Source organism: Bombus fervidus, chromosome 16 (assembly GCF_041682495.2).
Source record: "Bombus fervidus isolate BK054 chromosome 16, iyBomFerv1, whole genome shotgun sequence".
NCBI classification, from domain to species: Eukaryota; Metazoa; Arthropoda; class Insecta; order Hymenoptera; family Apidae; genus Bombus; species Bombus fervidus.
In genome coordinates, this window is record NC_091532.1 from 8,001,749 (window position 1) to 8,028,837 (window position 27,089).

Sequence of the window (27,089 nt, forward strand, 5' to 3'; positions counted from 1 at the left end):
ATGAGAGAAAATTTAGAATTGGTAAGTCAGTAAATGTTAATAATTTTCGTAGTAGGTAAACATTTTTTGCAATTTATATATATAATATATAATAATATATATAATAATATATAATATATATATCATTATATAGGCACTCGTATATATCGCGCTCGTATTTCCAAAGTGTAGCAACTTAAAATAATTCAGTCTCGCGTTAGAAGAATGTGGAAACCATAAAAGCAACGTTTCAAACGTTAAGAATGGGAAATTATTTAAATTGTACAATCTTGAATCTTTTGAACTTTGAATGCTTCTGACTTTTAATATAGTAATTACGATAAGTAGATTCTTATTGCTGCATAAACAACACCACCAACTATATTTCGAGATAACAGGACCATAGCGTTATAGAGGAAGGTTGTCATAAGCTGGAATTCGATAGCTCAGCAAATCAAATCGCTAATGTTATACTATTTACCGCAGAATTAAGCATGGCGAATGGAAAGCTAACGATCGACGATAAACCGGTCTGATTACGGGCAACATGGACCATCGCGATCGTGTTTAAATCGGATTAAAGCTGGTGTGGCCATTTGACGGAAAACATTCGAGCTTTGTCAAAGACCTAGCTTTTCGCGATATCATCCGCCCAACTGCACGAGTTTCGACGTTTCATAGGCTTCCGAGCTTGTTTCAGAAGCTTCTTAAATTCTCTACGGATATTATTCTTTTTTCCTGTACTTTTGTCTATTTTCATTTGATGTCAATTTTTTGTTCGTTCGTTTGCTTTGTGCGATGCGTTACGATCGAACGATGACGTGTAATATCGATTGACCTGACGTTTCGTCGCTTTATTTCGCCGCAAATTTTCGTCGTCCCTTTGTTCGCGTTCGATGGGTCGTTAACAAAGGTTCTGTTTTTTTTTTTTGCGTTTAGATGACGAGTTCAACAAATCATCTGTATTTTGTTTTTGTTGCGTCGCATTGTCGATTGGAAGTTGCAAGACGTTTAAGGGATGGAGCGATCAGACGAAGTAGAAGAGGGTATTTTCTTTTAAAAAAATTAAAATAGCAACTGACGAATTTCTAACACTTTACAACAGTGGCTGACCTCATGCACAGATCGTCGAATTCGTCTCAGCAATGCCTTCGTACTGTGCAAACAGAAAGATATACAAGTTGTAGTTAAAAAAATGAATCTGATTTTGAAATTTTCCCCACCACTCGACTTGATAAAAAAAATAATTTACATCACACAGTGTCCTCCTTTATACCAAACAACTTTTACTCCAACATTTTTTTGAAACGTTCAGTATCTTACGAAATTTTCCAACTTTGCAAGATAATGAAAACACTCTGTACACCTGATCGTTTTATAGGTATTTTTGATCACACTAAATATAGTTTCTAAATCCTGGAATACACGTCATAGCTTCTCACATTTTTCTACATTTTCGCCAACATTCGCGAAATTTGGGACCATTAAAATTCGAATAGAATGTTGCCAGAATGATTCGCCGTCTTCGTATGAAAGCCACAAATCCCTAGAAATCCAAGGTACGGACAATTAGTTCAAGTATATCAATGGAATAATCACCATCCGAATAAGAAATTGTCAGGAATTAAAAATTCTAGAATCTCAAACTTCTATTTGTGTGTATATATATAATATCATTAATTAAAAATTCTCTAAAAAGTAAAACACAACAGAAAATAAATCGTTCGGAACTGTATGCGAAATCGGGAAATCTCGTAAATTCCTAAATCTCTCTACAAACTCAGAGAGCCATAACTCCATAGAAATCCAAAGCATGAATGATTAGTTCAACCATCAATGTTGTTACCATCCGTAATCAAAGCAAACAGATCTTGTCTCATTAATCCAACTATCGAAGGCAGTTAACCTTATCACCGTTATCGATCCGTTTTCAGGACACTTTCATCGTTGCATCATCCTCGATTCGATTGTCACCTTGTTCCAATCAGCAATCTGCTCTTTGATTCGTGCGTGTATCGAACTGTAAGTTGCATCCTTGTCTCCGTTTCGGAATCCTCGATGGGGGAAATCAAATCGGAAGCTTCGAGGGGGTGAAGGGATGATTTAACCCCGAATTAATCGGACTGTGCGTCTAAGCTCGTGCATATAACGATCTAAGCAAATCGGAAATTCGCCGACGTTCCGGAATCAGGACGCGTTGAATGCAGTTTGCACGGTTAAACGTGCGCGTTCGAGGGTCAATCAACATTCTGATCGGGGCAACGGAGGGGTAACAGCAACGTTGCGTTTTCCCTGATACACCGTCGATACGTCGGCGAAATTGCAGTTAATTAGCCGCGACTCGAAACGTCTGTTCACTTTGTGTGCTTCCTGTCAAGGACGATTGAATTCTCATTTGAAAATCCGCGATTTACATGATACACGATGGACGAACGATGGAACGAGAGATCGAAATTTATAGTTTCTGCTCGATGTGCATAAGGGAATTCGAGAATATCCTGGAATTTTGTGATTTTTGCTAATTGGAGATTTTTATATTCTCTTTCTAGGATCTTTGAATGACGCTTGTTTGAGGAAGCAACAAAATAATTTACAAATTGTTATACGAATTTGTTAAGAATCAAACTGAGAAATAATGTGAAAACTGTGAAAAATTTGTGTGGGTGACCCATGTTACTAAATTTTATGGCATCATCAAAATAAGATAAATTTCATGGACTAGCAAATTTTCAAACAGTATGAACGATTTAAATAGCATTGGCAGAGAGAAAATACGCCATTGCGATATTAATATTTTGCAAAAATTAAATATTACGATGTACAGAATATATTTCAATTTATCGCGGCTCCCAAGGCACAAAATATATAAAATTCGCGTTAAATGATTGTTTGATATTTATTAAACCAAAGGATTGTTTATTTAAAAATCGTATTATTTTAAAATCGACATGGTGTATTGATGAGGGAAAAAACGAAATGTGAAAACGTGGGATTTAGAGCAAAGGACGATTATAGGTGGAACAGAGACGCGAAGAGAAATTCAATTCAGCCGGACGTGTTTCTTCGCCGGTATAAATAGAGATTTCTAGATTCGAAACGTTTCTCCACGGAATCGAATTATCTGTTTTTCTCGAAGGTTGTGAGAAACTCGACAAATATTTCTCAAGAATTTATTCCCCCGAAATAGGTATATCTCTCGTCGCGAATTGATATCGTCGTACGAAATTGTCCGGTCGTAGTCAAAGATAAAACTCGTGTCTCGTTCGCATGATCCTTATTCCCTCTTTTTTCTCGTCTCGATGATTTTTCTGGTTTTCGTCTCTCGCTGAGAAGGTCAGGTTGAAAATGCTGGCTGTTGAAATCACTTGACTTTTGTTTAAGAATCCACTTATTTATCAATGAAAGCATTTTTTAATATTCGTAGACAGAAAGAAGATAAATATCGCAATTATATAAAACAGGACAGCGGACGGAAAAATATTTTAGAAACTAATTGGAGACAACAAGCAAGTAATTTATTTATGATAAAACTTTTTAATAATTTCGAAATTATATAAAATATGATGGATAGGAAACAATGTTTGAAAAAGGTAATGGTAACACGAATGGAAAACAATTAACGAGTAATTGATAAAAGATCGTTAATGAAAGATTGCCGCTGGAAGATATCCAAATTCATCGATTGGAAAGCACGTTGGAACCATTTCGAGAATAACAAACCAACGGCAATATTAACATCGATGTAGCTTAGCAAAGAGAATGCATCGATTCGACTGGAATCGCACACGAGTTTCGATCGTTGAACTCGATCGAAAATATGCTGGCCAGGGTGCATCGAGGCCGTTGTACAAATCAGCCTTAACAAATGGAAGCTCTGCTGACCGACCTCGCGATTATTGAATTAATTGTTGCGGTGTAATACCAGGGCCGTAATTTATCGTTTACGCTCGATGGAGCGTGACTAGTCGAGCCGGCTTATCAGCCATTTGACTCGCCTGTTCTTTTTCACCAAAATTGTACCCAACCATGCTTTCATAAATACAACTTTCGAACGTCGCGTATCTCTAAGAATTTTCACCTTCTCTCGGTCAAATTAATAAAGTTACCGGATAACGCAATGTTATTTCGTGGTTGCTGAATATAGGTTCCTCCGACTATCTCAATTTTTTCTCAAGTTTGCGTTCAGCATACTCAAAGATGAATTTTTTAATTCTTCTTTATATTCTACTTTATATTCTCGTTTATCTTCCGCGGCTAACTTCTTGAATAAAATTCCACATGCATTAAACTGACTCTTCTTATTTCTAATTTTTGAATAAAATTGTTGAACAAATCCCTAAGATATATATTTATTTGATTGATTTTATACTAAGTAGCTTAAAGCTTTAGTTCGAGTGTAGACTCGAAACCAAATTACACGAATCAGTTCCGCTAAATACAAACATAGATGCAAGTATTTCATTGCTTTTTGCATGGAGTACAATTTCAAAAGACAGCCTTGTATTTTACAAGCAGGAAAGAAGACGGAGTTATATTCTGCACACACGTTGACTAATCCGAACGAGATTCAAATCGCGATTATCCTCGGACGAGCGATTTGATTTACGTCAGTAAGCTGGAATAGTTGGCGCAATAACAATCAGTCGGGGCGTTACTTCCGGTTCGATTGAAGGGTTGAATTACATTTAAATGGACTGTGCCCAATTGTCGAACGGTTACCACTTGAAAAATCCTCGTTTCTCCGTAGCCCACTCGATCCCGATTGTCAATCGAACTTTGCGTTTCCCGCGTTTTCTTTGCGCTTCAGCGTCGATCGATTTCCGCCCGTTTTTCGGCTCTCGATTGCTCTTCGTCCGCTATTCGGCCCATTGAAAAAACCTCCCCCTGATTTTTTTCGTTTTATACCGATGAATTGTTGGTTTACAGAGAGTGCTTCTTAATATTATTCGTTGCCACGAGTACGTATCGTTATGCCGTTAAACGATATTGGATTTATCCGAACGACTGCATTATGTACAGAGTGTCTCTGTACAGGTATACTTATAATCTACAATATAAACATTCCATGTAACTTAATAAGTCACAAATTGTAATAACTTTTAAAGTAACACTGTACAGGAGTACGCTAAAATTTGACAAAATTTATTAATCAGTCTTTTTTACATTTATTATGAACCACTAGGTTTTGGTTCTGCCAGGAAGTTATAAAAGCTAGTAAAATTTATTATGTGACGTATTGTTTTGTTATATAGATTTTGAAGGATTCATAGTTCTCCTTAAAAAAAAAAAAACAAAAAAACAAAAAAAAAAACAATCGTAAAGAATATTTTAGAAGGAGGAGAAAAATGGGGCTGTACTTTTCAAACAGGTTGATGGATAAGAATACGCAAGATTTTAATACCAGTATGTTTGAATCATCTAATTTTGTCATATAATATTTCTTCCTATAAGCATTCATATAAAATATATATATATATATATATAATCGTTTTAAAGATATCGCTAGTTTGCGTGGAACAGCCAGTATATCAGCGATATCTCGCTTTATTTGATTACAGTAAACGTTTGATCGCGTGGTATGCTTTTCGAATTAAATAAATCATTAGGCGAACTTATCAATAAATAGCTGCCTTTAATTAGCAGCGATCGATACATGGTTCATCGCTTTCCAAGCTTTGTACTGGCTCGTCAGTTGCTGCTTCTCTGTGTCGTACATTTTTTAGAAGTACTTTTATCGAATTACGAGCTTATTGTCTCCAACAGTTCCACACCACTTTTATATCGCTTTTTGAAAAGCTCTTCATTGTTTTTGATAACTTGGGGTGGCTTTCGTCAGATACGTTCTTTAGTTATCATGATGCGCTTAATGTATCATTTTTAATCGGTAGAATAAATCAATATGTTTTTCTGTGATTTAAAAAAGAATATATCAAAATGTTTTTTCCTTATTATGTATTATAAAGCTCTTTTTTGTAATTTGCGATAGTGAAGCTTCAACATTTCGAGGCGTTTCTCACACGTGTTTCTATTCTACTATATTTCATTATACTTCATGGTAAATTTGAAAATAGAATACGTAGTTAAATATAAAATGAAACGATATAGAGTTAAATCACGAAAGGTATATAAAAGGCATAGAGAATAGATATAATATTGGTTGAAATCGGTTTGATTGAAATCGAGAGCTATCACAACATGTAATTGAAATTGTATTTCGGTTCCCTTTTTTCAGTTATTTAAATTTCAATTAGTACTTCAATTAATAACTGACTGTTTATTTTCAGTGATCGATTACAAACATCGTCTGTTATAAAAAATACGTTTACTAATTAAACCTTCAATTTTTGTGAACCTACAGTAGTATAAGTCAATCATCCACAGACAGTGGTCACTAGATTTAAACAAGCATTACGTTCTAAACGATTAACATTTTGTATCTTTTTGATAACATTTTTAATATTAGCACATTAACAGTCGTTTACTAGCATATTATACTTTATTATGACTAAAATATAGCCAAGTAGACTAATCGTTAATTATTAATCACTCGTTAGATTGCGGGTGTTTACGAATTTATAAGAAAGTTAAAGATACGGAAATGCACAAAGTTATAATACGTAAAAATAGAAAATATCCAAACTATAGCATTTTATTATAATATTCGTTAGACAAAACAGTTTTCTACACGTATCAAGATCCCATCTTTTCAATTATTTTCTGAAAAATATGAAAGTGCACAAATACTCGCAGCGTAATAATACGCGATACAAAGCACGATGTTCGAAAGCAAACTTTAAAATTTGTATCTTTATCTCGATCGTGGAAACTTTCTTATAATTAGAGGCCGCAAATGTGTTAAGGGAAAGAAGGAGGGAAGAATTTAAAACGACAGAAATAAAACGCGACGAGAATGAGAACATACTTTCAACCTTCTTATCTAAGGTATTTCTTGCGGTATTTCCTCGTAACACGCTCACTCTCTCCGCGATTTTGTCGGCCGAGAAGAATTATTACACGTCACATGCGAACTCCTCGGGTGTACATTCTGGACGCACACGCGTTATTTTATTCTTTATCGATCAGCTGCCACGACAATTTCTGCAATCCATACACTCCTCTTCCACCACAGCTTGTTCGTTTTTCCACCATTTTTTTTTTTTTTTTTTTTGCCATGTTTTCATGCATCGAATCATGTGGCATGCCTATGTTATGGACACGAGAGTTCTCGTGAATCGCGGAGAACGTTCGTTTTACGCGGAAAAAATCATTTTCTTAACCAGTTAGCTGTTGCGTCCTCTTTGAAAACTTTGAAAATGGTGTACTTAAAATGTGTCGTAAGAAGTAAGCGACGACGAGTATACTCGTCAAGCACAGAGTATGTGTGGCTGTTATAATATAGAATTAAGTTGTAATTAAGTTATAATTGAAATGACTTTTATTTTTGAATTTTATTACTGACAGGGCTCGTCAGAATGGAAAATATTGCCATTTCTTCATGACGAGAGTACTCGTCAGAAACAGCTAACTGCTAAATACATACCTCTATGTTGGAATAATATCGAGAAGTTAATACGAACTACTGATCGACCATGCATGCTACGCGGCGATTTTTATTCCGGTCAATTATTCTAAGAAAAGGAATGGTAATTTCGTGGATTACCAGCGTAATTCGTGTTTCATTTTTATTGCTATAATTATATATTACTTTTACTGCTACAAGGAGTCGAAGCATAGCTGGTTATATTTTATATATAACAGTTTATCAAGGGCCAACATTGCGTGAGACCGCGTTTCATTTTCAATTCTTTTCAATCAATTTACGCTAATCTTGTTCTTTAATACTGCGATTATGAGAGAGAGAGAGAGAGAGAGAGAGAGAGAGAAGCTTTTTCGTTTAGAAATTAGATCTTAGAATGGATTTTAGAATTTTGTTGAATTTAAACAAATTGTGTCACCTGATCCTCAGTTGGACAATACAATACACTCTACACAGATACATAAATACGTCAGATAATTAGAATTATTTGCTTTTTTCGATATTTGCATATATATACTTGCACGGAATATCTCGTAGCTTCTACGGACATTTTCCCTTGAACCTTACCAATATAATCACGTTAATCGAATTTCGCAACCGTGCTGATGAAATTTCAGAATGTACCCTATAACACATACCATTATACATATATATACCTTGAAAAAGTGTCTACAAATGTTCTAACACTTCCACGAGCCCCTGTATATCCTCATGCCATTTAATCTACCTAATCCGACTCTTTCATCGATCGCTTTATCAAACCTATCGCCACGATAAACCCTACCAGCAGCACCTTGCCCTGTCGTAATTCGAGGGTTCCCTTAGCTCTCCATTCGTCACTACCTAGGCAACGATATTTCTCTGGTGACGCGGCCGTCTTGAACATAATCACGACCGCGATATAATCGTCGTCGACGAGGAGAACGCTCTCTGATCGATCTAGGGACGTGTCGGCACGACTCGCGGCCAACGCTGTTTATGCTGGCGCACAGAAACGTCCGGTCGTGTGTACCGACGGATCAATCCGGATTAATTGAGTTACGGTTCGCGGTTTTGTGGCCGGCCAACGACCGCACGGATATATCCGCGGCTTCTGCCAGCTTTGCTTCGACGCCGACGCGACTCCCGCGACAACGATTTTGTTGGGCTTGTCTTTCGCGGACGCTAGACTATCCCCCAGGGGTTTCTCTTATGGATTGTAGGGGAGGGGGGCAAAAACCGAAAGGATAGAAGCGGATTGATCGGTCGGTTATAGGGGAAAGTCTCGGTGAAGGCAGTTTGCGGAGAAGTGGAGTTGGACGGAAGTTTCTGTGGATTGCGACGAAGCGGTTTGGTTTAGTGGAAATACGTGTTTCGCAGAATTGAGGTTAATTATATTACTGGTATATGTTATTGTTATTTTTATGCGTTAATAGGACATTTTTTTTATTGTACACAAACGCAAATAATATATAGAAAGTATACAAAATATCGGAATTATAGTATTTATTGTAATATTCAGTGGATGATAGTAAGCATTCATTTAGATTCTATCTGTTTATAGATAGGTTTATAAAAATACGAATCTGCGTAAAAGTCGCGGGCTAGTTATTATTCGTAATAATTGTGAAAATTTCGGTCATTAGAAAATTAGATTTTAATAAAATCGTTGAGATGCATTCTCCTTTCCATATTATTGCCATGAAATTCTATGCAAATCTCAATTGTTGTTTCTGTATTATCAAATCCAAATTTCGTCCGTGTCGGTGGAGAGTCAATGCCAGAGCAGAATACAACGTATAGATGGATGATGGGAAATTTGTTCCTGCCACTTTTGTGTCCCTGGATTTTCTCGATCGAGAGCAAAAAATGGGCTGATCGAACGAAGAGGCGACCTACTAAATGAGATTGTCTGGTTGAAAGGCAGATGTTGGCGAAATTGGATGGCAAAGAGGTGAGTTTTAGGGGAGACTTATGCCATATGCGATGCAACGACAGTTTTGGATTCACCGAATAAATGACGAGGTAAAGCTGATTTCAGATGTCTTAGCCGAAAAGACAACCGTGCTCACATTTATCTTCTATCCAGCGTAAATTTAGTAGAAAGTTCAGAATAACATAATTAAGACTTCGCAGCAACAATTAATGGCCAAAGATGTTTATTGCGCGAAGAAAAATGGTAAATTTCGCTACCAATTTCATCTTTTGAAATTTCGAAGTTTGCGATAAAGCTACCAAACAAGCTATACTCATTTTCCGCATTATTCATCCTTATTTACCACGAAAAACACCATTTACAAAAGTCGTATCAGCGCATTAGTAGAAAACATCGCATGGAAACATCGTGCGAGTTAAAATCCTCTGAAAGATTAAGCGTCTTCGTGGCCCGGTATAATGGCCGAGTCATAATACACGCTTAAATTAGCGTATGACACGGTGGACGAAGCTGAATTTCCTGTATGTGGACGTAGCTATCGCCGTAATTTTCAGCAACAGACCGTCCCGTCGTCTGATCCTGCCGCATGCGTCCGGGAAAGGACATCATCTAGGCCCGTCGTGGATCTAGGCCTCGATCCCCGGTGGCAACGACGCGACGTGTACGTGCCGGCGAGATAACGCCAGGCCACTCGCTTATAGACCGTTAATTAATTTCGCCAATTACACTCGACGCCCCAAAGCGGCCTGTCGAGTGTACACGACGTCGGCCTTTGTGCGTGGCCTGCCTATCTGCCTGCAGGGACTCCGCTTCTAAATGAAGGCGAGATGCACGGAAAAGGCTCGCGAGACCTCCGTTGCTGGCCTTGCCGAAGAAACGAGGAAAAAAGAAGAAAAAAAAAAAAGAAAAACGACGAAGGAAGAAACACGAGCAGCGAGACTCCACGGGCAATTAAGCAGAATTTCCGGGGAAAAATCCGCAGATTTTTGACGAGGCGATTACTCGTGCGATGGAAATCTTGCATACCACGCGGCCACTTTTTAGTAATCGCCGCTTCGCTTTTCCGGGAACCCATTCAATGAGTATTTTTAGAAAGAGAGGGAGATGTTTTAAGGGTGGAAGAGGCTGAAGGAATGAAGTCGAGAGAGTCGACGATTAGCGATTGAGAGTCACTAGTTTGATCCTTCACAAACGTGGAATTTTATTTGCAGTTATTAATTTATGGTTCGTAATTTACGATTCCATATGGTCTCTGTTCATTCTGAGATGTTTTTCCTTGGCAATTTTCGACACTCGTGTTTTAAGACCTAACCAGTAACTATCTGTAAAATTATGAATTTTTCAATTGAGAGAAGCAATTATTTTTATCAGATTGAGTTAAATGGTATATAGGTAGTGTAAATAGTGAAAGAATAAAAAAATAGCTTTTATGGATGTGTTACGACCGTTCGCGGAGAGACGCGGTCGCGAGGAAAACGCGTCAGCGAGAGGCGTAAATTCTCGCTACGATTCGGCTAATCGACGCCGCGAAAGAGTCGTTCCCCTTGTTTCGATTAGGATAACAGGGGTAGTTAACTGAAATCAATCGCTGTGTTAACAGGTTAATATGACATATATATTCAACAATAGATTGCACAATATTATGAGCGTCACAAGTATTTGTCGATGAGTACAGTTAATGCGTTACAGAAATATGACCCGACTTGACGATATCTCTCGATGAGTTAGACTTTACGAACGGACTGATTTAAAGGTAGAACCGTGGTAGACTTGTTGACTGTTCTGACGACGAAAATGGACTACGCTGAAAGTGACGATGCTGTGTCAGAGGAGAGCTAGGAAAGGGTGTGTCTAGCGCACGGGATCATCGGATTTGTTGATGACAGTTTTTGGCCAGGAAAGTGAGGGTAATAGACATTGTTTCTATTGGCTATTACGATTGTTGATGGACTAGGAGGGGTCTTAGCCGCCCTCGATAGAAAGTTGGTGGTAGGAAGCATCGCACGTGTGGAAAAACAAACTTTCAAGTATTTTCCAGAAACAAACCAGAGATCTTAGAAAACGCTTTCGTAAAAAGATCTTTGTTCGATCTGAATGACTTTAGCTAGAATTTTCTAAGATTTATGATCGGTCCTTGAGATTCTTAAGGGTACGCCATAAGGATGTGCGGACATCTGGCTGCCATCCCGCTCGCGAAGCGAGGCCCGGTCCAGGTAGAGAGTCGGCCGACGTAACAAGATGGAAAAGTATTCCATTCTAAATGTAGCTTTAAACCAGTATTTCTTATTCATACTGAAAAACTCTCGCTTTAAAGGCTTACATTATTTCTCGCTTCAACTCTGCAATTCCTTCAACGTCGAATCGAAGAATTCAGATTATTTTTCAAACCATCTACAGTCAAACATTATCACGTCTCGGTCACTGCTTATGATATGTAATTTTCCATCTGAAATTGGACATCAACAATTGTAGCTGGCGTGTTTAATCGTAGGAGGTGCACTTAGGATACGACATTAACCACCTGTGACTACAAATCACGACATATTAACTTAATTCTTTCGTACAATTATTACCGAATTATTATGCGAAAGGTGCACTTGGAATGCAATTCTAACTATCAACTTTCCTTTAATCAAAAAAGTTCGCGGTTCATTCGTCGACCAAAGCAAATCAGAAACTCGAAGATTTACTTCATCTTCGATTTATCATCTCCGCGTTTCCCACAAATGAACCGCGATCGCTACTCTCTACATATTTACCTGCTTCACGTTCTCCTAACTACCATTAACCACTTCGCCACGACGAACATCAAACGCGTGCAGGAGCACGCAAATTCGCGCCTTATGTCGGCAACGCCTGTTTGCACGTTCCTGGGCGTGCGTTTCACAACCGGATGTCGCATTTTCAAGAAGCAAATACACGCATAGACACATACACCGGTCAGAAGTTGCGACGAAACTTCGCCAGACGCGTGTAACCGTTGATTGAAGCAAACAAAAAGCGCCTACTAGGAATTTGCCGCCAAAAAGCATTGCCGAGTTGCGAGAGTGAAACGTTGGTTTTAACTTGGTTAAGGGTTTGTTCTTGTATTTGTTCTCTTGAGGAAGCTTGGACTTACTGTTTGCCGAGTAGTTGCAGAGTGTATGAAACGCGGTTCCGGTTATGAATGTGGTACGAGGTAAGTGGCGCAAATATTTGGGAATAAGGTTGTTTTTCGATTTTCAGTTTATGGTCTCGTAATCTCGTGTTGCATTTAGAAATTGTGCAATTCTATGAAAAAAGTACGTAAGAGATTATGATTATTTATCATTAAAGTGATCTTCCTATTAGGTGGAAACCGTGGCTTTAAAAAATCTGTTCGTTTGTTTGTCCTTTTCTATTATTCTTAAACACTTCCGTTTACGAAGAGAGTTTATTTGCTAAGAGAGCTAATCGCCTGAACACCCTGTATTTAATTGATATGTTTTCACGTACGAATTATACGATCTTATAATTTATTCCCTATGTATTTCTTAGTATTTTTACTTTATTATTTTCTGGAAATCTGCATCAAAGAAGACAGAAAAATTATAAAAAAATTATTTAATTATTTCTATCTTTAGCCGAGTAGTTCCATTAGTTTTTACAATATTTTTTATTTTCGTCCTGGATTGTATTTGTCTCTGGTGTCTGTTACCGCGAAAATCCACGTTCGAAAGGATTCGACAGGTCAAAGTGGTTTTCCACGACCTGTGATTTCGAGGCGATCGGAGATCAACGACGTACGAATCGAACATCGCCGTCGTGGTTGCTCGTGTCACAGCGATCTGTCACCACTGTGCTTCTAGCTCCTTGATAAAAAGCACTTAAGTCGTATCCGCCCTTTGATCTTGAAGCGTACATAGCTCGCGTGCTCCTGCCGATAAATTCACCTTTCGATCCCGGGAAACACGAAAGCACGACGCTTTTATTTTCGTGCTGTTAGAGCCACGCTCGACTCGCGTTTCCGCGCCATTTCCATTTTCGGAACGCTCGATTTTCTTGACCTCTCGTAAAGAGGAAAGTTCGCTCGGCAAATGGTGGAAAGAGACTGGACGGGCAATTCTGCTTGACTTACGTTCGATTTATAGCTAACTTTTTCTTTGTATTCTTTGAATAAACTGGCTGGTCTCCCGTGACCACCGCTACTAGTTCCGGTGGCCGTAGAAATACCAAAGAATTTACGTTGAAATTAAAGTAGTCGTGATTTTTTTTACTAATTAGAATAATAAAATTAAATTCTTTTAAATTACAAAACAATTTTTTTAAAATTATAAAACATTCGACAATTGTGCTCATTTGTGTATTTATTTCGTTCAAAAAATTCAATCTACCATCTCATTCCATGTTTAAAAATGTTCAGTAATTTAAGTTTCCGTTTTTAATTTTCAACTTAATTAAATAATTTAATTTGATATAATTGAATTGATATTAACTTTAATAAGGTTTAATAATGCTATCCTTTTCTTCCAACCGCAACATGTTAAATCGTGCTTTTCCAACCATCATCCTTCGTTGATAGAAACACGTGGAAATGAGATTGCCAAATTTTTACAAAACTGAGATCAACATACAATCGCTAAAAAGATATTTACACGATTCCTACTTCTAAAAACGTTCATTTCAGAATATAATGACATTCTTTATGCAATAATTTAATGATAATCGTTGTAGATATGAAAGGTGTTGAAAAAGTATCAATTTTTTTTTTCGAAAATCTTTTAACGATTAGCAATATTCGTGTAACCATCACTTAGGGTAGATTTTTTATTATCACAGTATCTTTGTACCCTAAATATACATTCTCTAAAAAGTCACCCTGTTATTATCAAAATTTATCAGGCAAACCCCTAAATGAAGTTATAGCTAGTAATTTAAACCGTTATAGCATGTTTCACCGCCCAGAACCCGTAAATGTCCACCTCTTACCACAGATTTCACCCTTGTCTCACCGTTGAGTCATCCACGTGAAGAAATTACCAACTCAACCACCTAATACCTAACCTTCGTGAATAGATGTTACCAAATATAAACCGCTTAAAAATTGTTCATAGGCGAACTTGTCGAATTACAAGCAAATTACTTCCAAGGAGATGGCAGGAACTGCGAAATTTCTGATGAGTTGACTGCAGATGTTGTTATTGAGAAATTAATCGATAAATTATTAGGTTGTCTAAAAAGTTTCTTTCGTTTTATCAGAAAATAATAGACGCACAACCTTTTTTGTTTTATATTATTTTGTCGAATTACGTACGATCCATTTTGTTCTGTTGAGATAAACACGACATTTCATAGACTTGGTTTCACGTTTGTATGAAGGTGCATCGTTGTAAAAAACACGTTTGCGAAAGAAAGACACTTTCCGGACAACCAATATGTTCTTGATACAGCGACTTCTTATATCTCGAATGTTTTTATAACAATTACCATCCGGAAAATCGTAAAATATTGCAGGAATGCTGTAACAAATAAAAGCAGTCGAACATTTATCAAAATAAATCGGAGGAATTTAATATTATAAAAGTCATAATATTAATATGAAAAGAATTTATAAATGTAGAGACATAGAAAAAACTTATTAATCTGTCGAAAACGATTCTTTATTTCACTGTTTTTACCATCAGCCTAAAGCATCAAAAGCACGTACAAACAACTCATTCGAGATTTCGCGGTTTTTGCCATCTCCTTGTTAGCTCGACTCAAATATCCTTCCGTAGGCCTCGTACGTCTATTGCAATATTGAAATTTGTATTCCTAGCGTCGACTAAGGGCAAGCGGGAAATAAGCACGGCAAAACCGTGCGTCGTGTCCGTTCTCGCAGGAACCAGATAGCTTGGAACGGTAAGCACGCGTTACGATGCCTGTACACGCTTATTAACTTTCGCAAATAGCGGCGTGCTGCGTGTTTATGAACATCTCGGGGTGTGCAGCGAGCGTTGTCTCGGCTTTTAATTGCGTGCGTTGCCGAGGGTCCTCGTCTGCGCTCTGCACTGGCCTGTCTCGCGGAAAATCGCAGTCGCCTCTGACTCTCCGGTTTCCATCACCGTGTACGCTTTTTATTCTCTTTCTTCCTCCGCTTTTCAACTTCTTTCGCTTTCTCCCCCTCTTGGAAATTGCGAAGGAGACTGGAGCAGCGGAAGTAGGAATGAAATAAAGAAAAGAAAGGGAAATACGCGTGGGATTCGTGGATTCGAGCAAGCGAATTATACGTTTAAAATTGCCTTCAAACGAATGAACCAAGATATATTAGTAATATTTGCGAGAATTTTAATTTTTTAAATACGTCGCCCCATTTATTTCACTTTCACGGTGTATCGTTGAAATGCTATCAGATATAGTATGATAAATTAATTTCACATTTTGAGTTTGATCGTAAGTAGACCAAGCATATTTATGCAAATTTATTTTTTTGACGAATATAATTAAAAGAAAATGAAATCTGGATAGAGAATTTGGATGTTTTATTAGTGATTACAACAATAGTTTATTTTCGATCTTTTATATATTTCAGTACATTCTTTGACATTTTGCAATTTCCCGTAAATGTATAGATATTGCCAGTCTACGTATTATTGACAGCATCATTGACTATCAATTACGTATTACTGACAGCTGAAACGTTTGAGTAATAACATATACTTAGTAACATATGCAAACGTACACACAAGCATACAGACGAGTTGACGATCACCCCATATGGAGATAACAAACGCGAAAAAGAAAAAAGTTGAAAGAGAAACAGGGAAATCTGTGTTCCATCGGGGGCAGCAGACGCGATCGATGGAATTCGCCGATAATTGTATAAATTAAAATTCGTCCATGCGATTGGATCTCACGCCGCGAGGTTCTCGGATCGTCGACTCCATTAATGTAATTAAAAAGCGCTCTAATTAACATTTATTAAACGGACAGGGAGAACGAGGTGCATCGATGGTAGCTCGGTTGGAATGGAAGGAAGAAGGGGGAGAAGGGAAAAACAGACAGCCGTCCAGCGAAGGGTGGATGATTTTGGGAACGAAAAATAAAGGGGAAAAAGGCGTACAAATTGCAGTCGCACGACGCGGTAATAAACGTCCGGCTGATATAATCAAAATACACGCGTTAATTTGCATATAAATTGAAATGATATATTTTGCATTAGACCAGGCGAAAGGGCCACGCGTTGAAACATTGAAATTGTATTTAATTAAGCGCGCGATTTTACGAAACCATTGTATAATCCTGGATTCTCATCCCAATCATCCTCCACCCCCGACCCGTAGGTGTAATCGGCGCCATTATATTCTTGAATTACATTAAATCGCGGAACAGACCCTTAAATGGTCGAGATTTTGTTTCATTTTAAATAGAACTCGTTGTTCGAATCAGCGAACTTTCTATCGCGATTCCCCGCCAACATTGATCGTTTCGATTCGCGATGGTAATTGATCGGTGAAATAATAATATCACGGCTCGGCGTAATCAATAGTTTAACGTTCAATATATAATGAAAACGTAATCAATAGTCTCGTTTAATTCTATCGACAATTGGGTCGCGATTGGAAAAGTTTGCTTAAACGTTCAGCCGAGTTCGTTACGTGGATTTATTGTTAATTGTTCGCAACGTTCGCGTTACGAACGCTCATTTACCAGAGGGAAGAACAGCGTGTGCTTTAATTAGAAGCGCAAGAAGACTTTGGTATTTTCGCTGGTTCCTTGGTGACGGTTCACGTTGGAAGTTGGAGTCGTCAGTTTTCTAACTTAGATGCAACAACTTCCTGTCTATGTGTTCCTTTCGTCTCTGCAGTGGCCACGTAAAATTGTGGAAGTTAGCGTCTCTACCGCGGTAGGGACGCCGACTAACCTTCTTACGCTCTTGTTTCCATTTCGTTACCCTCGAAGAATCTTCCACCAAGAGATATTAGAAAATGTAAGAGATCTGCATTCTAAATACTTGAAGTTCCCGAATCTCCTAACATTTGCACAAAATTAACAAAATTTCTTAATCGTCATCCGGTAATTTATTTAATTCGCAATTTAATATTCAGCAATTATTCTGAAAATACCTTCTCGTGAAAAGGTGTTTTCAATATTTAACAAGCAAACTAGACTTTCCTGTAACACGAAAGCTGCAATGATTACTTCACACTGTCTACGTATTATTTAAAATATTCTCCTCCAGAATTGCCCTGTGCGATATCTACTGGAACAAACGAGGTTTCTTGTTTTCGAAAGCCAGCATATAGTCCGAGGGAGCGCATTAGTTTCACCGGTTGCATATTCGGATGCAGAGTGCATCTTTCGTTAACGACTGGCCAGAGCCGGCGTAATATCCGATAAGTCGAAGTTTAATCGCTTATAAAATTGTCCTGGTGTATAGCCAGGTTTGCTAAGTGGCTCTTGCAAGCATAGAGGATACAGTTGCACGACTCGAGGCGGACTCGACGCTGTCCTTTCGTGGCTTTTCAACAGATAAACTCTTAAGTTTGCAGCAGCTGTGCGCGATCACGATGCTCCAAAGCCTTTCGAGAATCTCCCTCGACCGTTTACAACGTTTCTCTCGTTTCGAAGGCGCGCGCTTGGAAAACGAGGACGATGCTGTGCGCGTGAATCGCGTCTCAGGAAATTCTCAATGATACCGTGGATGATTTCGTTCGATCGAGAATTATGCTTCTTGGAGTCGTAGAGTAAATTGAAAAGGAACGTTCCAACCTTATGACGATCGGTTATTTTCCAGCGGTAACTTTTAGGTCAATGGTTAATAATAAATATGGTTCTTTCTACACTGGAGAATTCAGTAGCTTAGAATATTGAGGAAGCGAAAAGGTAGAATCGATAAGTAATTGAAGAAAGTGGTTAGTAATAGTTAATACCGACGTAGTTGGTGTAAAGTTGCGTTACTGTCGCGCAATAAATTTGACAAGTTCAGTAATTTCAGTAGAAATTATTATCTCATTTATGAGTGAAGTAAATTGTGCAAATACCTACGTATTTTCCACTATCTTGGTTTATGTCTGTTGAACCGTTTTCCATGTTTTATACGTGCGACGTGAAGTAGTTAGAAATGGGTTTTCCAATGGGAAAGGATTCAATTTTAAATTATACATTCTTTTGAAACTATGCGTGAGAAGTGGCGGGTACGTAAAATCGCTGGAGTAGAGGTTATAACTGGTGATTCAGGTAGATCATAACGGTCTTGAAGTATCAAACTTCGGTCCGTGCTATAGGTACATAAATTCTCGGCTATCCTACGTTAAAAATCTATTGTTCTTCTGTTATTTCGTTTCTTTCTATTGCTACTGCTATCGCTATTTAATGGCAAGAAATACATAAACAATAATTAATAACAAATAAAAAGGCAAATACTTCACTTAAATTACTATCTATTCTTCTTATTCATTTATTTACTTCAGCCTCACTGACCGTAAAATGGACTTGATTGAAATTCAAATAACTCGCTTATCCCACTCATTTTAATCGCTATTATTCAGAAATATAAGAAAATCGCGTTTAAAAAAAATCTATTTAATGCTCAACGCATACAAAGACATATCTTTTCTTTATGTTTACCAAATTTCAACATATTATTCGCATATCTTTTCTTCCACCGCTACTCGATCATAGCTCCTCGAATTTCGTAGTTCCCCAAACGAAGTTAAGTCTCGGATCTTCCTAAACGTCCTGACTCAAAGTAACATACGTTCAGGCACAGAGTTTATCCTTTGAGAGGAAGAACCCTCTAGAACGGTTTGTTCGTCGCTTCCTGCTTTGACCGGCGGAAGCGCGCGAGCGGAGCGAAACCAGCGGCGCGCGACTGAACGCGCGCGCGGAAATCGGAGGAGTTCGGCCGTTTAAAGCAACGGAAGCGCGTTTGCGAGCGCCACCATCAGCTTCAAGGCTAATTGCCCTCGGCAAATATTTGGTTGGTCCGTTTTTCTTCCCGTTGCCCGACGCGGCTAATTAAATATACGAATTACGTGTAACCGCACGGTTTACGCGACTGAAAATCGCTCGAAAATCGCTGCTCGCCTGTTTGGACAAACGCAACCGAATTTGCATAACGGAAATGTAATACGAACGTCATACATGGAACGTAATTCAGAAACCGTAGTGATGGCAGAGATTCGCATAAAAATAATTCGAACGATGTTTAGACACAATTCTAAATTTTGAAATTTTATCTTATGGTAAAAAGTATTTGCATATTTACTTTTCAATGAAGTATTTTTTTGTCGGATCCTATATGTCTACATTTTATTTTCATAGCATCAAATTTTTGTAGGCACATGGAAATAGGTGCTACTCAATATACTTGGATGTAATTAATGACATAGACATTAGGTCTATGCCATGATAAATATAATGCTGATGTGCGTAAATATTCTTCGTAACAACCGTGGAACTGGCCTTTAATTATGGACAATTACAATGGCTGGCTAGACTTGAACGTGAGAAAAATAATATGATTGTCGATATGAATAGTCAATTTACGTCAGTAAATATTTAAATATAAAATCGGATGAGTAATTACCCAAGCAAATAATTAGAAAATTACAAACATCCTGCTAACTTCTTGCTACGATTATATGAATTATTCTTCAGATATACTGTAGTTATTTGTAGAAAACAGAGGAGCGTATATTGATACTGATTCTTGCTTATTTTCTCTAAACTTAAACAAATTTCTAATGATAGAAAAATGTAATTCGGTCGGAAATGTTTCAAAGAACATTTGGGAGAGTTAGTCGAAATTGGTAGAAATTTAAAGTAGAAACGTAGAGAGGGAAGTCGATCAGGACGAATTAATAATAAAATCACGCGCGACTGACTGACGCAAAACTAACTTAATGAATTAGATGTAGATTAACGGGTGGCAAACAGCAGTTACACGTGCGCCGTTTCTACGCTATTTAGATATGAAAATGAGGTACATATATATCGAAGTGGATATGCGGGCGATGATGTCGCTGAAAGCACCGGGTAGACAAACAGCCGACGGAGCGTTGTTCACGCGGGATTACATTAAAATAAATTTAGCCCCGCGCGTTTCGAACAAACATTGGATAATTCAGTTTGCCAAATAGCTGCTTGGTGTCGGAAGAAAAACAAGAAGCTGGATTTGCTTTATACTCGATTGGCAGGTTTGGTTTTTGTCAACTTATTAAAGAATATTGCTTTAAATGATTATTTTTATTAGCAGTTGTTGGAACTGCTTCGGGAAGCTTCAAACTTTACACATTTGCGCGGAGGATGGCTTGTTTTAATCTCTAACTACTTGTGTTTCATTTTGAGAACTACATCGGATTGAAAAACTTTCCTTTTTGGGAATTAAAGACACGAAAATAGTAACAATAAGACTAAGCTTAGTCAGTGAATGTATTAAGATAATTTTATGGTCAATTAGAATTCTTCATTGATTTCTTCGATTTTAACAGATATCGTGTATTTTGTCAGTGAAATGATAGGATACTACTCTTGGCAATATCTTCTCGACCAAATGGATAGTGCAAAACTAATAATTAAAATAATAGTACAAATTTTGATATGTAAAATATGGTAAAATATTCATGTCAGCTGGAAAATTACAAATTATAAATTTACAAAGAGACAAACAATAATTTACATCACAAAGTCTAGTGACTTTATGTTATATGACTTTTTCTTCTTTTTCGAAACGAAGTATATCTTAAGTGGTGACGTGGTTCTTCGAGTTTCTAATACAATTATACCTAAACTCAGAAAACTCATGTTTTTCAAAACGGGCAAACATTCCTCTCTTGTTATATGACGATTCGTCTTTACTTATCGTTGATCACGTTTTGTACATTGTCGCTCGCACTTTTATTGATTTAAGTGCGCGCCGTAAATCGCTCGAAAGTGAAATAACGTTAGTTTATCTGCCATAGACAACCTTTAAGACAGATTCGTCGCTAATAATCACCAGCTTCCGTGGAATTTAATTTGAAAACCAACAGCTTTTAGCCCCGGTGACACGGAGGTCGTGCTTCTAATCGACTGTTGCAGGGGAAACTAATTTTCGAAGTCGAAAAAATACAGTCGGAACGAATCGATTTTCGCGGGGATTGAAGTAACTTTTTTCCCCCCTCGTAGTTTGTAGGATGAAGAGGGGAAAATAGAGAGTGAGAAAGAGGGGGGAGGATCTCGGTAAATCCAGCTAATCTCCGGGCTTTTTTTTCATCAACTCTACGCCCGGAACCTCGCCATGCGTGTCAGCTGTCGACAGCGGGATCGGATAGACCTTATTGCCGAATTCCAGCCGAATTCCATCGTGTTTACCGCGAAGACACCCCCGCGCTATCCAGCGTGATACCTTTTGCATGGATCAAGACGTGACATCCTGTCGAATTCTCTTGTCTCGGGTGGTTCACCCTTATAGAGATTCGCCACACGCTATTTTGTCGAGCTTACGCGCTCCAATCTTAGACTTTCTTCAGATTCTCGTTCGATTTCAGGGAAATACCCGATCTCGGTCTGACTCGTTACGGGGAACATCTACTTACTCGACTCTCTTTGCACTCTGTATTCTGTACTACCCTCTTACGTTCGAATCTTCCGCTTATGGAGTAGTCTGTTATTTTTGTGATTTATAATGTCCGTAGCCAACTCTTCTCGGAAAGAAATTTCTAGTTTTTAAAGAATCGACATAGCAGCAATATTCTTTAAAGTATTCTTAGCAAGAAAAATATTCAAACAATTTACTAATATGCATAGTGGCCATGTAAGGTACTCGCATTTATTATTTTTGTGATTTATAATGTCCGTAACCAACTCTTCTCGGAAAGAAATTTCTATTTTTTAAAGAATCGACATACCAGTAATATTTTTTAGGGTATTCTTAGCAAGAAATATATTCAAACAATTTGTTTATATGCACAGTGGCCACGAAAGATATTTGCATCTTGTCTTCCTTAGTTCACCACTAGAAACACGCGCTACACGCCATTTCGTTCAGCTTACGCTCCCCAATCTCACATTTTCTCAGGCTTTCGTCCGATTTCGAGGAAATACCCGACCTCGGTCTGACTCGTTACAGGAAACGTCTACTTACTTGATTCGGTCTGCATTCTGTATTGTCTGCCATTCTGTACATATTCTGTTACGTTCGAAACCTTTGCTTTAGGATAGTTTGTTATTTGTCTGATCGATAATATCCGTAGTCGACTCTTCTCTTATATTATATTTCTATCTTTTAACGTGATATTTTCACGCGAATTTTATATTATTGTTCCGTCTGAATCGTAGTCAATTGAGATATATTTCACTATAACGTTTAATTTTTTAAACTATTATACTATATTTTCGCAAGACGATGACTGACAATGTTATCGAAATAGTTCACATCGTTGTCGTTATTATCAAACAATTTTATTTATTTATTATTAGTTTTTATTTTCATGATCAAAAGTTTCTATCAGATTTCATTCATTTAATCTACTTCTGCAATGATATTTGAGCGCTACTTGACGTATTAGTCATCGAGCACGTGTTCGTTTATAAAATTTCAAATATGTATCTCGTACAGCTTACGTTGAAAAGTTTCTTCCGGTTTGAAATTGTCGTGGCGGAAATGACGGAAGTTTCAGCTGGATGGAACGATTAAGGGAGAGCGATCCAACGTTGGCATCGTTAACTCTCGACTATTAATAACATCAACGCCCTCGAAAGTTTTCGTTGAACTGCATTCTTATGCACGAGGAATTCATGAATATCGTCCTCGTTGTTCCAGCTGTTCTCTTCGTAACGCCTCTGGCCTCGAGGTTATCGATCACGTGTTGGGATTCTTTGGAAGTTTATGCATTTATGAAACACGTTGATACCCTGCGTTTACTGTCGAGTATAGGTAACGAGGAATTTATACAGTATCCTTTTCGTTTTGATTCATTGCCAATATGTTTGGCCTTTTATGATCTTCCGGGTTTATCAGATACCAATTTGTTGCGGGTCGCATGGTATTAAACTTCTATGTTATTACTTTTGTTCAGATTATACGGTGACATTAACTATTAATTGTCCTGTGTTTATGAACGAATGAAATATTGGTGAGCGGAATGAATGCAATTTTAAAATACATAAGTAGTAGTGCGCTTTATTATCACGAAAAATTGATCACCTACTTTCAAATGTTTTGCCGCATTAATGGAAGTCGTCAAGTTTTAATCGTCGTAGTTTGTAGTTTTAAATGAAACACTCGCTACAGTCGACAACTTTAATCATCGTACCTCCGTGTTTGGCATACGACAACTTTTTAATCATACTTTTTTATTTAATGGAAGCTTGACGTCACGTTACATCTTCAGTCGTAAATCGATATCACATCATCATACTATTACATTCATCGTCAAAATTATAGTTCAGTATCTTCTGTTATGTATTTTTACTACCTTGTCCTTCCTTTAATTATTTGTTTCGCTTTTCTCCTTATTTTCGATCCAGTTACGTCCTTTTAACGCTAAAAGAATCTTCAATTTGTGTGAAATATGAAGATAATTTCTTATTATTATGCATCATTTCACGTTTCCTGTTAAATGCCTGCTTAGAACATTACATATCTTTTTTATTTGTTGAGGACGAAATTAAAGTATAAAAATTCGAAGATCGTAGCAGTATTAACTCCTCGCTTGACTGAAACAACAAAAACAGTTGTCCGAAAACCAGGACGCTCTTCAACATACAAAGAACGCTGAACGCGATACATTTTACGTTCTCAGTCGCAGTAGGTATCTTTTTCAAGAACAAAGTATCCTTTTACCAAGTTAATTGCAAAGAAACTGTTTTACGTGGCAAACGAGAGAGACCATCCGTGGTTTCTTTCCGTTTTAAGTTGTTCGAGTGTTTCGCCTGGAGCAAATTGTTACGTGAAATTCTGTCTTGGAAGAAAAAGTGGACCGTCGTTTCGTTTGCCAGATACGTTAGCAAAAGAAAGAAGCGAGTGGAACTCGAGATGCACGATGTCTGACCCGGAAGAAGAATGACCCATATAGAGTCGTGCCGTAGTTCTTCAGTTCAGTAGTTTGAGTCGAGTTTATACAGACACGCGAACCGATCGTTTGCCCAGTTTTCTTCTAACGTGCCTTTACGCCGTTTAACGCAACACCTAGTGTGATTTGTTTACACAAATGACTTTTTTCATTGAATGTGATAACGCGGTTGACGTTCTTTTACCGACGATATCTTGCGTGCTGATTCTTTTTTTTTTTTTTTTATTTACGATCGAAGCTTTCGTGTTTTCGAAACTTTAGCAGAGATAACACGATAAAGGCACTTTCAAAGCTTAATTATGTTATTAAAAGTTTATAGATTCTAATTAAAAAGATATTTCTGTGATATTGTTCCATCCAAAATTTGTCTCTCCCGAGCTACAAAACACGAGAGCTTCGATAGTATTTAAATAAAAAAGATGCATACGGGAAACAACGGTAATAACCCACGTTATCGCGTGCGATAAAAAATTTATAGTTAATAACACCTAACAGTAACATTTATCGGTGGACGTAGCCACCAGTGTAACAAACTTCTTATTCAAATCTAAAATTCCTATGTATTAAACTCGTTTCATACACGAATTCCAAATTTTTACGTAATTGGAATATTGCATTTAACTATACACACGTTTGACTATAGATTATAGTCGACAACGTTAAATAATAATATTTGCCCATGGAAATCGCTATTACGAATTATTAAAATTTCAACGTAATTTGCTTAAACGCATGGCAAGAATAAGTACATAAGACATAAACAATCCAATTCGACTAAAGTACCTACACTCCTCTGGAACAACAGTGTCTCTGTCGGAAGAGTAGATCATATAAATTCCATCTAAACTGCAAAAACCTCCATTACATCAGCTAACACCGTAATTTCCTCGTTGGAACACCGTCCGGCGAATACAAAACACGGGTTTCCTTCGATAGTATCGAGCAGTGGCCGATGGCTGGTATCGATAACAGACGAGAAAATCTAAACAAGAGATCCCCGAGCGAAACCAGTTATAATTTTGTTCGGTGAAGAGGGCCGTGCTCGTGCCCTTGCTCATTTCTGATTCTCGTCGCACTTTTACCGTCTAACGACGTGAAACGACGAAGACGTCGTGGGTACGGCTGGATTCTCGCCTCAGCCTCGAGTGCTCGAGTGCTTCGTGCAATTTCCTGCTGCTCTCCTGGGAAAACCAACCCTCTTCCCCTTCTTTTCCACCTCTTCCTCTTTCTCGTCCTCTCTTACATTGCTTTTGCTTCTTGTATCGAGATGCTACACTACCGAAAAAAAAGAAAAAAGGCAGGAAAAGAGGGGGAAAAAACAACGAGGAAGAACGAAACGGTGTAGAGATAGGGGAGACGCAAAGAGAACGAAGGTGGCTAGCAGAGGAAAGCTAAAAGGTGGCAGAGATGTAAATGAAAATGATAATGTCGAGGCCGAGCTGTAACGCGAGCAGCCGGAACAACTTTCCCGAAGCATTTTCGACGGCAGCGCTCTGCCTCCGCTATGCTCCTGCTTTAGTTACTTCGACAGCTTGCTCTTTGTTCCGTTGAGTAGTTCTCGAGTGACTATGCAGGCTGATGGTGATTCGATTGACCTTTTTTTGCGCCGCAGTTTTGGACGACTTGTTTTGAGTAGAGCCAAGTGGAGTAGCGGTCTGCTGGAGGTCTGGATTAATTTTTTTCTTTTTGTCTGGCTTGGGAAAATTAAAGTGCATCGAGACTCTCGGATATTTAATAATACTACCTTGTAATTTCGTTATTTGATATTTCCTGTTTAAATCTGTTGTCTGATATTGTTAAAAATCCAAGGGAAATATTGCTCTTTTATAACTTGACATACATACGTATGTATATCTTTTATTTAAAACTAAAGGAATTTATTGCGTGTTATTTGAATTATATTATTGTACAACATAATCTAAGTAGTTTCGAAGGATATACTAAATGGGTTCATTACTATATTTGGTAACACGAAGATCATCCTTTTCGGGAACTTGGACTATTTTAATGCTACAACACTTCCTTTAATTCCCTTTCGTCGAACTTTACACTGCAAGACACACGCATCGTTTTCTTAATTAATTAACCAAATTGATTAACTTATTCACGCGTAATATTATATATTCGTCGCTAGGTAAAAGTGAATTAATTCAACGCCGACTAATCGTATGGGCGGGTGCATCCAGCGTTGGATTCACGACATTTATGCGGCGATCAAAGAGAGGTTGAAATTGTGGAATACGAGAAGAGAGGGTCGTGAGAAAGAGAACAGAGAGCGGGCAAAGTACATTTTCATAATCGAGTCAAGTACTTCACTGAGTGTCTATTCCGGAATTTTCAGTGGTTCCAAGCCCCTGCTGTCTTTCTCTACACACACACCCCCTCCTCAACTATTCCATGCTACCATCTCCCAGCAAGTTCAAATAAAAGGACACATTGGGACCGAGTACATTTTATTCTCTTCCCCTTACCACCCGTTTCTGCGGTCTTCTCCTCGTCGCACTCTTTCTTTCTTCTCTTTTCCCCGTCCCTGTGGAAGTTCACTGCGCCCTCCAGCGAAAAAGAGAATCATTAAGAGCTTCTTGAATTATTTACTGTTTAATTTCCCATCCTTTTCCTCTTGCTTTCCAATCTTCCTTTCTTTTTTCTCTCTTCCTTTTTT

At 37.9% G+C, this 27,089-nt stretch overlaps 1 protein-coding gene across 2 annotated transcripts in view; it reads left to right on the forward strand.

Moving 5' to 3' along the window:
* Positions 1 to 27,089, forward strand: part of LOC139995679 (von Hippel-Lindau disease tumor suppressor-like) — a 98,184-nt gene that overhangs the window by 30,368 nt on the left and 40,727 nt on the right. The window contains exon 1 of one of the 2 annotated variants that reach the window (XM_072019368.1): positions 9,251 to 9,449. The exons of the other annotated variant lie outside the window; for it this stretch is intronic. The gene's annotated coding sequence lies outside the window, so the exon portion shown is untranslated. Of the gene's footprint in view, positions 1 to 9,250; positions 9,450 to 27,089 lie in introns of those variants that run through there. 2 annotated transcript variants of the gene reach the window in all.